Source organism: Oncorhynchus masou, chromosome 27 (assembly GCF_036934945.1).
Source record: "Oncorhynchus masou masou isolate Uvic2021 chromosome 27, UVic_Omas_1.1, whole genome shotgun sequence".
Taxonomy (NCBI): domain Eukaryota; kingdom Metazoa; phylum Chordata; class Actinopteri; order Salmoniformes; family Salmonidae; genus Oncorhynchus; species Oncorhynchus masou.
The window spans coordinates 37,230,572-37,246,474 of NC_088238.1; positions in this window are offsets into that span (position 1 = coordinate 37,230,572).

A 15,903-nucleotide genomic window follows, 5' to 3' on the forward strand; every position below is an offset into this window, starting at 1 on the left:
ACTGCCAACCTTTGTGTGCTTGGCTGGGGTTTAAAAGCCTTATCACTGAGACGGATCACTGAGACTGTACTTACAATGAGCACCTCCATACTTCCTAAGAACCTTATCAGAAGTTTAATGATTTTTCATTCTGAATGTGGAATGTTGCATTGTTTTCATGCCCTATGAGGTATTCCAAAATTCCGTCTCCCTCCCAGAATTATAGAAGAGTCCAAATTCCTCTGAAGTCTGGGCAATGTGCTCGTTGCACTCGTATTGTTCTGCGAGGCGTGTGTGTGTGTGTGTGTCTCTGTGTCTCTCTGTCTCTCTGTCTGAGCCACACACACACAGTTGTCTGGCCCCAGTTGGTCTATCCAGGATGTTGTTGGTTTGTTTCCTAGACCTGGCCACAGTCAGGGTAGAGGGGTGTGGGCTCGTCTTAGAAAGCCAATTTCCTGACTGGCCCTTAGAACAACAGAGAACTCTATAGACTAATAACACTGGAGAGAATGTCAACGTTGTAGATATGAAAAAGTGTGTATGTGAGAGAGGTGTGTGACAGGATGGGAGGTGTTGGAAAAAAATGGAGATTAAAAGAGGGATTAGTCCTTGTTCACACTCCTTAGAAAATAATAAACGAGGGAGGAGGGAAAAGGTTAGTCAAACAAGACCCACTGGTCACCTCAATCATATCATGCGTGTGGGCATAGAAATTAAATGATGTAATTAACATGCCTTGATTGAACTCTGTGGATCATATAATTGTTTCACGAATTGTAATTATCTAAACGTCGATCAGAAGTAAGAACTCCTAATGGCCAGTTGGAGTTAAGCGTTATACAGAACAATAGGAATAATTTACCTAAACCACTTGGGTGTAAGTTCTAGAACTTGGTCATATTTTAGAACTGACCTAAACACTGCTGGGGAACTCTATTTGGCTCCATCCAAGAGGACCACATGCGCACGCATGCTTACACATGCAAACACACACGCACGCACACACACACGCACGCACACGCTATGATTTTTTTTGCAGGACGTAACACCTCATACGGAATGGATGACGTAGTACACAATCGGATGAAGTAGTATACACAAAAAAGGGACCCGTTTTGGCATGTGAGACCCACTTTCAAATCTACTGGATGAAATTATACAAAAGTTCTGGAGCATCACTTGCAGGTATTCACATCCAAAAGTTGTTTGCTCTTGATTAAAACGCATGTGTGACCAACTGGCTCGATTCGGTCTGATGTAGCAAAATTTTTAAGTTTGTTTTTTACATTGGATAAAAGTAGAGATGCAGAGCTAGAAAATTGTATATCGTACACTACACACACACAATGGGAAAGTAATTGTGCTTTGAAAGTTGATGAACTTGTAACCTCACTTTTGAGAAATCGGCCCTTGAATGTTTTGGAACACCTACTTGAGAGCACTTTGTTTACACCTATTCAGCATCGTTCAAACCCTCTTAAGCCTTAGCCCCACCCATCTCTTTAACCTCTCTGGGATATGTGGGACGCTTGGTCAAAAGCGAGAGAAAATGCAAAGCGCCAAATTCAAATAAATTCCTATAAAAATCAAACTTTCATGAAATTACACATGTAAGATACCAAATTAAAGCTACACGTGTTGTGAATCCAGCCAACATGTCAGATTTCCAAAAGGCTTTTCAGGGAAAGCAAACAATGCTATTACCTGAGCATAGCACCATAGTAAACAAAAGAGAGAAAACATTTCAACCCTGCAAGCGCGACACAAATCGCAGAAATAAAAATATAAATCATGCCTTACCTTTGACGAGCTTCTTCTATTGGCACTCCAATATGTCCCATAAACATCACAAATGGTCCTTTTGTTCGATTAATTCCATCCATATATATCCAAAATGTCCATTTATTTGGCGCATTTGATAGAGAAAAACACCGGTTTGCGCGACATGACGACAAAATATCTCAAAAGGTATCTGAAAACTTTGCCAAAACATTGCAAACTACTTTTGTAATACAACTTTAGGTACTTTTTAAGGTAAATAATCTATAAAATTGAAGACAGGATGATCTGTGTTCAATACAGGAAGAAAACAAACAAGCATGCTTTCTGGTCTTGCGCCTCTATCAAACAGTACACATGAAGTGACAATCGTTCAAGATAGCCGTACTTCTTCATTACACAAAGGAATAACCTCAACCAATTTCTAAAGACTAGTGACATCCAGTGGAAGCGGTAGGAACTGCAAGCAAGTTGTGCTGATTAAAGAAGCAGGCTAGTTGAGTATCTGGAGCATCAACATTTGTGGGTTCGATTACAGGCTCAAAATGGCCAGTAACAAAGAACTTTCTTCTGAAACTCATCAGTCTATTCTTGTTCTGAGAAATGAAGGATATTCCATGCGAGAAATTGCCTAGAAACTGAAGATCTCTTACAACGCTGTGTACTACTCCCTTCACAGAACTGCACAAACTGTCTCTAACCAGATTAGAAAGAGGAGTGGGAGGCCCCGTTGCACAACTGAGCAAGAGGACAAGTACATTAGAGTGTCTAGTTTGAGAAACTGATCCCTCACAAGTCCTCAACTAGCAGCTTCATTTAATAGTACCTGCAAAGCACCAGTCTCAATGTCAACAAGGAAGTGGCGACTCCGGGATGCTGGCCATCAAGGCAGAGTTGCAAAGAAAAAAAAAAGCCGTATCCCAGATTGGCCAATAAAAGGATTAAGATAGGCAAAAGCACACAGACACTGGTCAGAGGAAGATTGGAAAAAAGTGTTATGGACAGACAAATCTAAGTTTGAGGTTCGTGAGACACAAAAAATGAAAAGATGCTGGAGGAGTGCTTGAAGCCATCTGTCAAGCATGGTGGAGGCAATGTGATGGTCTGGGGGTCCTTTGGGGGTGGTAAAGTGGGAGAATTGTACAGAGTAAAAGGGATCTTGAGGAAGCAAGGCTATCACTCCTTTTTGCAACTCCATGCCATACCCTGTGGACGGAGCTTAATTTAAGCCAATTTCCTCCAACAGGACAATGACCCAAACCACAGCTCCTAACTATGCAATAACTATTTAGGGAAGAAGCAGTCAGCTGGTATTCTGTCTATAATGGAATGGCCAGCACAGTCATCGGATCTCAACCCTGAGCTGTTGTGGGAGCAGCTTGACTGTATGGTACGTAAGTTAGTGCTCATCAAGACAATCCAATTTGTGGGAGGTGCTTTAGGATGAATGGGGTGAAAAAGGTCTGCAAGGCTGTAATTGCTGCAAATGGACAAAAGCAAAGTTTGAAGGACACAGTTATTATTTCAATTAAAAATCATTATTTATAACCATGTCAACGTCTTGACTATATTTCCTATTCATTTTGCAACTCACTTCATGTATGTTTCTAAGTGACCCCAAACATTTGAACTGTAGTGTGTGTATATATATTATTGTCTATCTATTAATCTGAGAGTGGTTACCTTTCTCCAGGCCCATCCCTCAGGTGGCCCATCCCCCATCCCTCTTTTTACCAAAAGAGGCAGGGCGAACATTTTGTTATTGTTTCATCTGTGGATTTGCCCTTTAAACAGCTGCATATTATCAAGATTTCAAAGTGTCACCAACAAAAAGGTATACGAAGTGCCTACAGTAAATGCAGCATATGGCATTCATTTTTCACATGTAAATAGCACTTTTCAGTAGTGCTCAAAGCATGCCATTCCATGAGAGCAGCGTTTGTTTTTCAACTCGAATCAATGAGCCCAATCAGTCCGCCACAACAACAAATCCTAAACAACAGAGTAGGGCTGGCTAATAAGTCCTTCGTTTTCGGGTTATGGTCAGGTAAAACAATTTGGCTCATCTATACTTCTGTCACACCCTGATCTGTTTCACCTGTCCTTGTAATTGTCTCCACCCCCTCCAGGTGTCGCTTATTTTCACTGGTGTATTTAACCCTGTGTTTCCTGTCTCTTTGTGCCAGGTTGTCTTGTATGTTCAAGTCAACCAGTGTGGTTTTTCCCCGTGCGCCTACTTTTCTATTCTCTTCTACTTGTCCTCCCGGTTTTGACCTTTGCCTGTTTTGTGGACTCCATTCCCGCCGGCCTGACCATTCTGCCTGCCATTCTGGATCTCCAAACTGGTTTTGAACTTTTGCCTGTTCACGACCATTCTCTTGCCTAAACCTTTTGGATTGTTAATAAACATCTTGACTCTAACCATCTGCATCTGGGTCTCGCCTTGTGCCCTTATAACTTCCATATTTCAAGTCCTATTCTTGAAGATTAAGGGGCATAAGATTTATTGGAATGACTGGAATTCTGATAGACCTTGTTTTTTTTATGTGATATAATTTAATCGTATTATTATATGTAGTAGAAAGCCAGCTATGAAAACTGAAACATTGACTTATCCTCAATAGATGTTGTTCAATTGGTAACATACATTTTTGTCTTCTCATGCATTTTAAGGGGAAAGTAATCTAATACTTACTGAACGTAATCAGATTACATTACTGAGTTTGGGTATTCTAAAAATTATGTTACTGATTACAATTTTGGACAGGGAGCTAATAACAGTAACGGATTACTTTTAGAAAGTGACCTACCCAACCCTGTATTTTGTAGAGAGTTGCGTTTACTGTTTTGCAAAATAAAAATTCTTAGCATTTTCATTGTGTGTGAGAGCAAAGAGAAATTACTTAGTCGACTCCAGTTTAATTAAAAGTGTCTTAGCAATCGAGAAAAATTGTAACCATTCCATCAATCAAATGTCCCACAGTTATGAGGCAAAGGTGTGGACGCACACACGACTCGAATTACACAAATTCCTTCAGCACATTGGATTCACAAACACTGACTGAGTGACCGATAGGAATGTGTGTCATTCGAGTCACAAGGCCAAGGTGGAATCCTTTCTCCCTCTAACCACGACTATTAGGACCAGTCTATAAAGGCCAGGGTCAGTACTCTAATACATGGTTTCCCTCTCTCCACCTCCCTTCTTCCCTCTCTCCTCTACTACAGTATAGGACTTAAGTCATTTATTTGGCTTCCCTCTCTGCTCTCCATACTGTGCCAGTGTAACAGAAGTGTTTTGAACCCAGTGAAATAAAGCAAAACCAAGAAGCTGAGAACAAAACCAAAGTTGGGGTGGCAATTACAGTGTGGTGTAGCTGGCTTCACCAGTGGAAAACCGTCTACCTCGGGCAGCCTTGCGTGCCAGCCTCTACTAGCTCAACCCTGAAAGGTAGATTGTCCACATCAATAGGACATCCTGGTTTAAATAAAGTTGATATCTTAATATTGGATTTGTTATGTGAGGTATCCTGCCTTTTGTATCTGTTTCTGCTTTTGTATTAAAAAAATACAGACCAGCATCCAAACCGGATGATAGTTGGATCTCCACAAGTTCAAAGCGGACAAATGATACGATACATACTGCATGCCACACACACACTTGAGTTCAAAGCAGACAAAAGGTTTGATACTGGTTTGATACAAACAGTACATCTAATGCAGCCATGAAAATAGACAGAATACTATTTATAATAGGGGTGGCAGGTTAGCCTAGTGGTTAGAGTGTTGGACTAGTAACCGAAATGTTGCAAGTTCAAATCCCCGAGCTGACAAGGTACAAATCTGTCGTTCTACCCCTGAACAGGCAGTTAACCCACTGTTCCTAGGCCATCATTGAAAATAAGAATTTGTTCTTAACTGACTTGCCTAGTAAAATAAAGGAAAAATAATATTGTTGGTTGCAGAGCAACTGTGGATGTGTCCCTAAATGGCACCCTGCCTGTAACTGCTGCATAGATCATGGAATCATATGGGACATTGGGCTTTACACATCACAGTTCGAAGGGGAGAAGATTATTTTATACATAGAGTACATAGCCTTAGCCACACATACATGAGGGACACACTTTCATTTGGTCAGGCATGGGAACAGTTGGAACAACATCTGTATTATGGCAGGCAGCAATGGAACCAATTGAATAGTCCCAACCTAATTTCTCCCATCTCAATCAAATGGGTGAGGTTGCTCAAATGCCTTTTTAAAAGAAAACAACATTTTAACCTGTGAAAGACTGGAAGGGCTTAGACAACATAATTGACAACACATTGGCCCTCATTTTGACTTCACGCCTTTGACTGATGAGAATTGGTAGAAAAAGACTGGTAAACCCAGCTAACAATTATAGGAAAAGAAAACGTTTTTGTAATGTTACCTGTAATGTTACCCTGATTTTTGAGGGTCCCGTTTTCTGTTATTTATGGGAACATTCCATGTTAGCAGAAATCTTCTGCGAACCCATTTAGCACGTTTTGGTGTTAGAGTTAGAAACATTTCCTTCATGTCAAACACAACTTACCCAAAATGTGGTTACCATGTTCTCAGAATATCCTATATTAACTTCTTGACACGTTCCATGAGACGTTGCAAGAACATTTGTGTGTCCAGGTTTCTGAGGGTTAGGTGAATATTTCATCAATGTCACACCAAACATACACAGAAAATGGTTGCTATGTTCTACGAATATAAGATATTGTTCTAGACAAGTTTCATTGGAATGTTGCAAGAACATTCCTGTGTCCAAAGAAGTTTTTAAACATAGGACATTCTGTCATGGTCCCCTGGAGGTTTTCGTCTAGTTCCCGGCTTGCACCGGGGACCTCCCTAAAGACGTTTTTAAAAGACGTCGCCTGATGGTCCCAAAGAAGCGCTCTCCCCCCAAAAAACGTTCATTACACATTACCCCTTGCTACTGTTGCCTATCAAGGTTCTGATTGGTGAACCAGTAATCCATTCACAACTCTTTGTTTGACCCTTGAGGTTAGAAACCTGGAGTTATGTATGTGCCATATACATTAATACATCATAAATCGTTATTATTCTCGCTGTCATTTTTCATGTGGTATTGATATGATTTATATGACGAGATGTTTACTATAGGAGCGAGAGGTCAGTGGTTAGAGCCTTGGACAGAATATTCTCCAATAGTTTGGCCTGTAGGCATGACTGACCGGTTGACCACAGTGGGACGGCCGAGATCACTGGATTGGCGTCAACGGGCATTTGCTTCTTTATCTTTCCGTTCTCAATTTTGTTCAAGCAATGCAGGTGTAGAAGCACAGGTGGCTAGGAAAAACTCCCAAGAAAGGCCAGAACCTAGGATGAAACCTAGAGAGGAACCAGGCTGTGAGGGGTGGCCAGTCCTCTTCTGGCTGTGCCTGGTGGAGATTATAACAGAACATGGCCAAGATGTTCAAATGTTCATAGATGACAGGCAGGATCATATAATAATAATCACAGTGGTTGTTGAGGGTGCAACAGGTCAGCACCTCCGGAGTAAATGTCAGCTGGCTTTTCATAGCTAATCATTCAGAGTATCTCTACCGCTCCTGCTGTCTCTAGAGAGTTGAAAACAGCAGGTCTGGGACAGGTAGCACGTCTAGGGAACAGGTCAGGGTTCCATAGCCACAGGCAGAACAGTTGAAACTTGAGCAGTAGCACAGCCAGGTGGACTGGGGACAGCAAGGCGTCATCAGGCCACGTAGTCCTGAGGCATGGTCCTAGGTCTCAGGTCCTCCGAGAGAGAGAAAGAGAGAGAGAATTAGAGAGAGCATACTTACATTCACACAGGACACCAGATAAGACAGAAGACATACTCCAGATATAACAGACTGACCCTAGCCTCCCGACAAAAACTACTGCAGCATAAATACTGGAGGCTGAAACAGGAGGGGTTGGGAGGCACTGTGGCTCCGTCCGATATCTTCAACCACCAACTTACCATCCTGAGACAAGCCTGAGTATAGCCCACAAAGATCTCCGCCACGACACAACCCAAGGGGGGCGCTAACCCGGACAGGAAGATCACGTCAGTGACTCAACCCACTCAAGTGACGCACCCCTCCTAGGGACGGCATGAAAGAGCACCAGTAAGCCAGTGACTCAGCCCCTGTAATAGGCTTAGAGGCAGAGAATCAGCGGAACGAGGTAATTGAGGTAGATATGTACTTATTGGTCGGGGTAAATTAACTAGGCAACAGGATAAACAGTAGCAGCAGCTTATGTGTTGAGTCAAAAGAGTTACTGAAAAAAGGATGCAATTAGCAGCCTGACTGCTTGGAAGGTCCACCAGAGGTGTTTGCAGAGAATTGAATGTTCATTTCTCTACCATAAGCCACCTCCAACATTTTTTTAAAGAATTTGTCAGTACGTCCAACCAGCCTCACAACTGCAGACCATGTGTAACCATGCCAGCCCAGGACCTTCTTCACCTGAGACCAGCCACCCGTACAGCTGAGGAAACTACGGGTTTTCACAATTGAAAAATGTCTGCACAAACTGTCAGAAACCGTCTAAGAGAAAATCATCTGCTTACTCGTCGTCCTCGCCAGGTTCTTGATCTGACTGCAGTTCGGTGTACGTACTGACTTCAGTGGGCAAATGCTTCCCTTTGATGGCTACTGGCATTCCAGTTTCAACTGTACAGGCAGATGGCATCGTGTGAGAGAGCAGTTTGCTGATGCCAACGTTGTGAACAGAGTGCCCCATGGTGGCGTGAGTTTATGTTACAGTGCCTTGCGAAAGTATTCGGCCCCCTTGAACTTTGCGACCTTTTGCCACATTTCAGGCTTCAAACATAAAGTTATAAACTGTATTTTTTGTGAAGAATCAACAACAAGTGGGAAACAATCATGAAGTGGAACGACATTTATTGGATATTTCAAACTTTTTTAACAAATCAAAAACTGAAAAATTGGGCGTGCAAAATTATTCAGCCCCTTTAATTTCAGTGCAGCAAACTCTCTCCAGAAGTTCAGTGAGAATCTCTGAATGATCCAATGTTGACCTAAATGACTAATGATGATAAATACAATCCACCTGTGTGTATCAAGTCTCCGTATAAATGCACCTGCACTGTGATAGTCTCAGAGGTCCGTTAAAAGCGCAGAAAGCATCATGAAGAACAAGGAACACACCAGGCAGGTCCGAGATACTGTTGTGAAGAAGTTTAAAGCCGGATTTGGATACAAAAAGATTTCCCAAGCTTTAAACATCCCAAGGAGCACTGTGCAAGCGATAATATTGAAATGGAAGGAGTATCAGACCACTGCAAATCTACCAAGACCTGGCCGTCCCTCTAAACTTTCAGCTCATACAAGGAGAAGACTGATCAGAGATGCAGCCAGGAGGCCCATGATCACTCTGGATGAACTGCAGAGATCTACAGCTGAGGTGGGAGACTCTGTCCATAGGACAACAATCAGTCGTATATTGCACAAATCTGGCCTTTATGGAAGAGTGGCAAGAAGAAAGCCATTTCTTAAAGATATCCATAAAAAGTGTTGTTTAAAGTTTGCCACAAGCCACCTGGGAGACACACCAAACATGTGGAAGAAGGTGCTCTGGTCAGAACTTTTTGGCAACAATGCAAAATGTTATGTTTGGCGTAAAAGCAACACAGCTCATCACAATGAACACACCATCCCCACTGTCAAACATGGTGGTGGCAGCATCATGGTTTGGGCCTGCTTTTCTTCAGCAGGGACAGTGAAGATGGTTAAAATTGATGGGAAGATGGATGGAGCCAAATACAGGACCATTCTGGAAGAAAACCTGATGGAGTCTGCAAAAGACCTGAGACTGGGACGGAGATTTGTCTTCCAACAAGACAATGATCCAAAACATAAAGCAAAATCTACAATGGAATGGCTCAAAATTAGAATGGCCAAGTCAAAGTCCAGACCTGAATCCAATCGAGAATCTGTGGAAAGAACTGAAAACTGCTGTTCACAAATGCTCTCCATCCAACCTCACTGAGCTCGAGCTGTTTTGCAAGGAGGAATGGGAAAAAATTTCAGTCTCTCGATGTGCAAAACTGATAGAGACATACCCCAAGCGACTTACAGCTGTAATCGCAGCAAAAGGTGGCGCTACAATGTATTAACTTAAGGGGGCTGAATAATTTTGCACGCCCAATTTTTCAGTTTTTGACTTGTTAAAAAAGTTTGAAATATCCGATAAATGTCGTTCCACTTCATGATTGTGTCCCACTTGTTGTTGATTCTTCACAAAAAAATACAGTTTTATATCTTTATGTTTGAAGCTTGAAATGTGGCAAAAGCTCGCAAAGTTCAAGGTGGCCGAATACTTTCGCAAGGCACTGTATGTGCAGGCATAAGCTACAGAAAATGAGCATAATTGCATTTTATCGATGGAAATTTGAATGCACAGAGATACTGTGATGTGAGTCCCATTGTCGCGCCATTTGCCGTCATCACCTTATGTTTCAGCATGATAATGCATGTTGCAAGGATCTGTGCACAATTCATGGAAGCTGAAAATGTCCCAGTCCTTCCATGGCCTGCAAACTCACCAGATATGTCACCCATTGAGCATGCTTGGGATGCACTCAATCGACGTGTACAACAGCGTGTTCCAGTTCCCGCCAATATCCAGCAACATCACACAGCCATTGAAAATTCGTGGGACAACATTCCACAGACTACAATCAACAGCCTGATCAACTCTATGAGAAGGCAATGTGTCGCACTGCATGAGGCAAATGGTGGTCAAACCAAATACTGACTGTTTTCTGATCCACGCCCCTACCAACAGATGCATATCTGTATTTCCAGTTATGTAAAGTCCATAGATTAGGGCCAAATGTATTTATTTAAATTTGTATTTATAATGGATCTGTAAGGGGTGCGTGTCTGTGGCAGGGAAGTCAGGTGCAGGAGAACGAACTTGGTATAAACGGAGTCGTTTAATAAGTGCTGACAAAACTCTAAAAAACAAAATAGACAAAATAACAAAAGTGGGTACAAAACCCGTCACACACCAACACAACACATACAATCAAACAATCTCCGACAAGGACATGAGGGGAAACAGAGGGTTAAATACACAACAGGTAATTTATGGGATTGGAACCAGGTGTGAAGGAAGACAACACAAAACCAATGGAAAATTAAAAATGAATCAGTGATGGCTAGAAGGTCGGTGATGTTGACCGCCCGAGCAAGGAGAGGGACCGACTTTGGCAGCTACTCCTCCTGGGATACTGCAAAATTAAGGCAGTTTATACAATTTTAAAAACATCCACCACTACAGTACTAAATTCATGTGTATGTATAGCGCGTGTGTGTGTTTGTGTGAGTGTGTGTGCGCCAATGTTTGTGTTGCTTCACAATCCCCGCTGTTCCATAAGGTGTTTATCAGTTTTTTAAAATCTAATTTTACTGCTTGCATCAATCAGTAAAATTACTAATGAATTACTAATAACTAACTTCAGTTAGTGCTAAATACGTCTGCTAGAATCCTGATTAGAACCAATTTTTAAAAATCATATTACTCCAGTGCTAGCCTTCCTACACTGGCTTCCTGTCAAGGCAAGGGCTGATTTCAAGGTTTTACTGCTAACCTACAAAGCATTACACGGGCTTGCTCTTACCTATCTCTCTGATTTGGTCCTGCCGTACATACTTACACGTTCGCTACGGTCACAAGACGCAGGCCTCCTAATTGTCCCTAGAATTTCTAAGCAAACAGCTGGAGGCAGGGCTTTCTCCTATAGAGCTCAATTTTTATGGAATGGTCTGCCTACCCATGTGAGAGACGCAAACTCGGTCTCAACCTTTAAGTCTTTACTGAAGACTTATCTCTTCAGTGGGTCATATGATTGAGTGTAGTCTGGCCCAGGAGTGTGAAGGTGAACGGAAAGGCTCTGGAGCAACGAACCGCCCTTGCTGTCCTGGCTGGTTCCCCTCTTTCCACTGGGATTCTCTGCCTCTAAGCCTATTACAGGGGCTGAGTCACTGGCTTACTGGTGCTTTTTCATGCTGTCCCTAGGAGGGGTGCGTCACTTGAGTGGGTTGAGTCACTGATGTGATCTTCCTGTCTGGGTTGGCACCCCCCCTTCGGTTGTGCCTGGCGGAGATCTTTGTGGACTATACTCAGGCTTGTCTCAGGATGGTAAGTTGGTGGTTGAAGATATCCCTCTAGTGGTGTGGGGGCTGTGTTTTGACAGTGGGTGGGGTTATATCCTTCCTGTTTGGCCCTATCCGGGGGTGTCATCGGATGCGGCCACAGTGTCTCCTGACCCCTCCTGTCTCAGCCTCCAGTATTTATGCTGCAGTAGTTTGTGCCGGTGTTACGCACGCCTCTATGAGGAGGGAACGCAACACCCTGCTACAACTAAACTCTCCGTGAAGTGAAAAAGGTATGGACTGTAGGTGCAAGAAAGAATGACAACAGGCAGAATGTGGTACCGTTTACCAGGACTTTATTCCTTCACACGGTAATATGGGGAAAAGGGGCTGGACGGAACCAAAGCAAAGAAAGTAAATCTCAAAGCCCCCCCCCTCTCCTATCTTACCTGCCTACCCACTACTTACCTAATTTAGCACCACCTGGTGCCCTAACCAAAATACAAGGGGGTGGTCCGCCCAGGTCTTACCTAGTGTGCCTAGACAGCGAATATGCTACGGGTATATGTATGCCCGCGGGCCTCCTGCCTAAGCACTCCCTAGGTGCCTTCCCCTTCCCCCCTGGGAACAAATGAAACAGAATATTAAACAATTTCACAAACAAACTAAGAAACAAAGGACATCAAATAAGCTCTATCTGAGCAACAAACTCACAAAACATACCAACTCTCAGCCCAGCAAAATCTCTAGCAAAATCTCTGCAATGACCTCCCAGCAAAACACTCTCTCCTGAACAGAACACTGGCATTTATATAGCTTCAGAATGAATGGGTAATTGGAGACAGCTGCGTCTTGACGAGGGGGTAGGGTCAGCTCTCCAATTAGCCATGGAGTCGACCAATCAGCTGCTTGAGGGATTTCAGGAAGCCATTTCCTAAAATAAACACATGCAAATACACAAACTACAACACATAAACTGGGGAACGTAACAGTCGGGGGGGGGGGCTAGGGTCAGTTTGTTATATCTGGAGTACCTCTCCTGTCCTATCTGGTGTCCTGTGTGAATTTAAGTGTGCTCTCTCTAATTCTCTCTTTCTTTCTCTCTCTCGGAGGACCTGAGCCCTAGGACCATGCCTCAGGACTACTTGGCATGATGACTCCTTGCTGTCCCCAGTCCACCTGGCCGTGCTTCTGCTCCAGTTTCAACTGTTCTGCCTGTGATTATTATTATTTGACCATGCTGGTGATTTATGAACATTTGAACATCTTGGCCATTTTCTGTTATAATCTCCACCCAGCACAGCCAGAAGAGGACTGGCCACCCCACATAGCCTGGTTCCTCTCTAGGTTTCTTCCTAGGTTTTGGCCTTTCTAGGGAGTTTTTTCTAGCCACCTGTGCTTCTACACCTGCATTGCTTGCTGTTTGGGGTTTTAGGCTGGGTTTCTGTACAGCAATTTGAGATATCAGCTGATGTACGAATGGCTATATAAATAAATTCAATTTGATTTTGAGTTGATTTAGTTACTTGATGTGGAATAGAGTTCCATGTAGTCATGGCTTTATGTAGTACTGTGTGCCTCCCATAGTCTGTTCTGGACTTGGGGATTGTGAAGAGACCTCGTGGCATGTCTTGTGGGGTATACATGGGTGTCCGAGCTGCATGCCAGTAGATTAGACAGTCAGCTCGGTGCATTCAATATGTCAATACCTCTCATAAATAAAAGTAGTGATGAAGTCAATCTCTCCTCCAATTTGAGCCAGGAGAGATTGACATGCATATGATTAATATTAGCTCTCTGTGTACATCCAAGGGCCAGCCGTGCTGCCCTGTTCTGAGCCAATTGCAATTTTCCTAAGGCCTTTTTTGTGGCACCTGACCACACGACTGAACAGAAGTCAAGGTGCAACAAAACTAGGGCCTGTAGGACCTGTCTTGTTGATAGTGGTGTTAAGCATCGCTTTATTAGAGACAGACTTCTCCCAATCTTAGCTACTACTGCATCAATATGTTTTTACCATGACAGTTTCCATCTAGGGTTACTCCAAGCAGTTTAGTCAAATAATTTCCACATTTATTACAAGATTGAATTGAGGTTTAGGGTTTAGTGAGTGTTTTGTTACAAATACAATGCTTTTAGTTTTAGAAATATATAGGGCTAACTTATTCCTTGCCACCCACTCTGAAACTAACTGTAACTCTCAACAATTATGTTGTCAATTTGTTTACTGTGAAATAGCATTGTATCTGGTCAAACACAATTTCCAGAAGCTTACTAAGGGTTGGTAACAGGCTGATTGGTCAGCTATTTGAGCTAGTAGGGCTTTACTATTCTTGGGTAGAAGAATGACTTTAGCTTTAGGTGCCCCAAAGCTTTTTACTATCATTATTTATATAATTGATCTTTTTTTCATAGTATAGTTTATTTTTTATTTCGTTTAGTCACATGATTTCTTAAATTTGCAGTACGTTTGCCAATCAGATGGTCTGCCAGACTTAATTGCCATACCTTTTGCCTCATTCCTCTCAACCATACCATTTTTCAATTCCTCATCAAACCAAGCGATTTAACACTTTTTACTGTAATTTTCATAATGGGTGTGTGCTTATTAGTAACTGGAATAAGTAGTTTCATAAATGCGTCAAGTGTAGTGTCTGGTTGCTCCTCATCACACACCACAGACCAGCAAATATTCTTTACATCAACATATGAATCACTACAAAACTTATTGTATAACCTCTTATACACTATATTATTCCCAGCCTTTGGATCTTTGGTATTCCTAGAAATGGCTATTATATTGTGATCACTACATCCTATGGACTTGGATACCGCTTTAATGCAAATTTCTGCAGCATTAGTAAAGATGTGATCGATACATGTTGATGATTTAATTGCTGTGCTGTTTGTAACTACCCTAGTAGGTTGACTGACATCCTGATCCAGGTTGCAGGGACTGGTTACATGTTTTGTTTTTTTGAGTGGGCAGCTTAATGATAGACAGTTAATATTTAAATCAGCCAGAAAATATACTTATCTGTTGATATCACATACATTATCAAGCATTTCACACATTAGCACTTGGTCTATAGTAGCTTCCCACAAGAATGGGCTTCAGGTGAGGCAGATGAACCTGTAGCCATATTACATCAACACTATTTAACATTAGATTGTCCCTAAGCTTTAAAGGAATGTGGTTCTGAATATAGACAGCAACACCGCCTCCGTTGGCATTTCTGTCTTTCGGTAGATGTTATAACCATGTATTGCTACCACTGTATTATCAAAGGTATTATCTGAGTGAGTTTCAGAGATAGTCAGAATATGAATGTCATCTGTTACAGGCAAGTTATTGACTTCATGGACATTGTTTCTTAGGCTACATATGTTAATATGGGCTATTTTTAGCACTTTTCTGGGTTGCTTGATTGTTTTTAATGCTTTACTGGGAAGCTTATCAGAGGTAGACCTACTCATGTTATTTACATCATTGGAGCTGATAGTGCAGGGTGAGCTGCATACAGTGGTCTTCCTACTTGTGCACACCGCTAACAGTGTAACTCTGGTTTATAGGCTCATGATTACTGCTTACAATAGCTGTAGGATAAACAGATGTATTGGGTGCAATTAGGGGTACATACAATTAATTACTTCCTTTGTGTTTGCCAATGGCCTAAGACCCCTAAGATCATGTACTTGACTTCTCCTTACATGAACTGTAACTCAGTAAAATCTTTGAAATTGTTGCATGTTTTCCATTTCAATTTTTGTTCAGTGTCTTATGGCTTGGGGGTAGAAGCTGTTCAGGGTCCTGTTGGTTCATGACTTGGTGCAGAGATCGTTAACCCCTGTTTGGAGGTGTAACTGCAGTATGAGCTGACAAATAGGTGAGCGGCTGCTCGTGTGTGTCACAAACCACTCCCTTCCATATGACAGCTACTGCGTTAGAAGTTCAAAACGGCAATCGAAAGCGTGTCATTGCATCCAATCGCTACCGAT